Source organism: Acomys minous (assembly GCF_964271855.1).
Source record: "Acomys minous genome assembly, chromosome: 9".
Lineage (NCBI taxonomy): Eukaryota > Metazoa > Chordata > Mammalia > Rodentia > Muridae > Acomys > Acomys minous.
Window position 1 is genome coordinate 43,329,848 of NC_140490.1, and position 2,792 is coordinate 43,332,639.

At 50.9% G+C, this 2,792-nt stretch overlaps 1 long non-coding RNA gene across 2 annotated transcripts in view; it reads right to left on the reverse strand.

The window, feature by feature from the left end:
* Positions 1-339: 339 nt before the first annotated feature.
* LOC311606012 overlaps positions 340-2,792 on the reverse strand; it is a 10,147-nt gene continuing 7,694 nt past the window's right edge. The window contains exons 4-5 of one of the 2 annotated variants that reach the window (XR_014782152.1): positions 2,506-2,792; positions 340-1,140 (exon numbers count right to left, since the gene is read on the reverse strand). The exon at positions 2,506-2,792 is cut by the window's right edge and continues 231 nt beyond it. This is a non-coding gene — a long non-coding RNA (uncharacterized lncRNA). Of the gene's footprint in view, positions 1,145-2,505 lie in introns of both variants that reach the window. The other variant, XR_014782153.1, reaches the window with a different exon arrangement.

Sequence of the window (2,792 nt, forward strand, 5' to 3'; positions counted from 1 at the left end):
AGCCATGTACACAGTACTCAGCCCGAGTACTGTGGGAGACAGGGCACAGAGGGACCCACATCTTCAATCCAATTGTTTCCTTTTACCTACGTGGAGAGGTGCTTAGAGGTCATGTGAGCCCCTTGTTTAGCAGGGGACAAAGTCAGAGGAATTTAGCCCTGAGTTCATACCATTGCCAAGGACACATACTACCAAATAAAGAGAGGTTGGAAAGAATTAATTTTATGAATTGTATGAGATCTTCCCTGGATTAATCATTCTGAATTTTATTTCCATATTTAGAAAAAAACACAATGTTTTCTCAAAAAAAAATCCATGTATTTTCCAAATAGCCCTGGTACAGGAACTTGCTTCATGATTTTTTTTTAATTTATGCAAAGCCTGGAAAAACTCCATAGAGGAAAAGAGCAACCACACCCAAGGGCTCCTGTGGAGGGTGTGAGGTCATCACTGCTGCAGGAAAGTGGAAGGGAACACTCCTCTACCTCCTCCACTGGGAGGCCTGCATCCAGTGCAGAAGCTCAGAGATGCCGCTGAGGAGCAAGGGAGCTTGGCCTCATCTGCCATGTATGGTTTACAGATGGCTCAGCTTGGATTCTAAAAACCCAAGAGGCCGGGGAGATGGCTCAGTCAATACAGCTTTTGCCATGCAAGCGTGAGAACCTGAGTTCAATACAAGCGGGGCTTGAGATGCTTTGTGAAGGGGGGATGTGGGGGGCGGTGGGGAGAAGCGGGTGGTCGGGGGACGGGAGATATCTGTAATCCCAGAGCTGAAGATGCAGAGAACGGAGGGTCCTTGTCTCATTCTGGCGGCTGGTCTGGCTAGATCGGCGACCTCCAAAGATGAAGTGCAGAAGGTCTGAGGAGGACACTTGACATCAGTCTCTCTCCTCCATGTACGCACACGTGCAAAGCACTCACATCCGAAGATACCAAACCACTCACGTAAAAGAATGCATGGTGGGGAGAGCGACGTCATAGGAAACATGTGTGCACCCTCCTTGTCCCTGGTCCCTGGCACACAGGGTCCTGAACCCCTTTGAATCTCCAGAGTGTCTTACACGCTGGTGGAGTGATCATGGCTTCAGAACTGGGGTTTGTCTCAGAAAAGCACGAGGAAAAATGAGAAGCCTCCATTTCCTACCTCCGAAGCCTCCATTTCCTACCTCCGGGGAGAGAAAAGAGACCAGCGGTGGTGTTGGTCACCAGTGCCCACCCACACACCCCACCTCGTCCATGTATGAAGCGTCTTTGGAACCACAAAAGATACAATTTATACCAAATAAGCTCCAGGAGGTCCCTGCCAGGCAGCCACTCAGAGAGCCGATGGGAGTCTCCAACGTTGACCTGCTCACCCCTTTGTCTTTCATTTATAGTGACCACCAACCTTTATGCCCATTTCCCTGACTTCTGTGAGATGATGTGGCAAGTGTATCATGACCCCAGTATATCATGAGTGCCCAGGCTGGTCAGTCAGAGGCCCAGGTCAAACAGCTTGGGCGTGTAACAGCGATGTGAAGGGTCAGTTCTGGAGAGAGAGCCTCGGCACGCTGGATGAGACTAGCTCCACTAGATAGCATCAAAGCAGGAGCCAGGTAGAAGGCGCCCAGCTGGTGTCTCCGCTGAACTGATTGTGTGGTGTGAGGGAGGGACACTTAGCTGGCGTTGGAAGTGAGTGGGGAGTGGCAGTTCTGAGTACAGAGAAACAGTCTCTGACTTACACTGAGCATTGGAGAGGAAAGTGTAGAGGGTCATGAGTTCAAGGCCAACCTGCATTACACTAAGAGAATGGAAAGAAAGGATGGGGAGGGGAGGGGAGGGGGGAGGGGGAGGGGGGAATGGAAGGGAAGAAGGAAGCAAGCAAGCAAAAGGAAGGAGGGAAGGGCAAGTAAGGGAAGGAAGGAGTGTGTGCTAGTGAGGGATGATGGGTGTCTGGGGCCCCCCAGAAGGAGCCCAGTCTCAATGAAGGGATGTGGCCACAGTGGCCACCCTTTCTTCTGAGCTGACTTGTGGCACGGACACAGGGTGGACGACTAGACCTGTGCCCTGCCCCCGGATTTAGCCCCTTCTGTGGCCCATGACAACTGTGTTGCATGCATGTGAGAGCCATGCCTTCCAAGGTCAAATGTCTCCCTACACAGCGCCCTCCTGCCCTGACTGACCCTACCTCCCCAAAGGCAGCTGTCAGAGACAGCAGCCACAACTGTGTTTGTGTGGTGCCTATAAAATACTTGGGAAATCTGCAGCATGTAGCTGTGAGCCCCTACTTTCTGCCTTGTTTTGTTGCTGAGACGGGGATTTTCTCATGCAACCCAGGAGAGCAAGTGTGAAACGTTGACTGACAGCTTGACTGAAAGCTAGCCTCTCAGCATTTCCCCAGACTGTGTGGTCCCTCTCACACAGCATCTTATTTGAGGGATTGACAGCTATTGGCAGCCCCTTACTCCACCCAAGCACTGCCCTCTTTCCTCACCCCAAGGCTCTATTAACATGGAGTTAACTTACCATGGATAAAACCGTTAGAGGAAGAAATCTGTGTCTAGTGTGGTGGGCCACACTTCTAATCCAAGTACTCAGAAGACAGAGGCAGGGGAATCTCTGGCAGTTTGTGGCTAGCCTGGTCTATATACCTCACTCTCACCATCCAGGGCTGCACAGAGAGACCTTGTCTCAAGAAGAGAGAAAGGGGGCAGGAGAGAGAGAGAGACTATATTGAATATGCAAAGACCTTTTCCTTGCTGACGCTCCCTAAATGGTTTACCATTAAATACTATAAGCAACCCAGGGAAGCA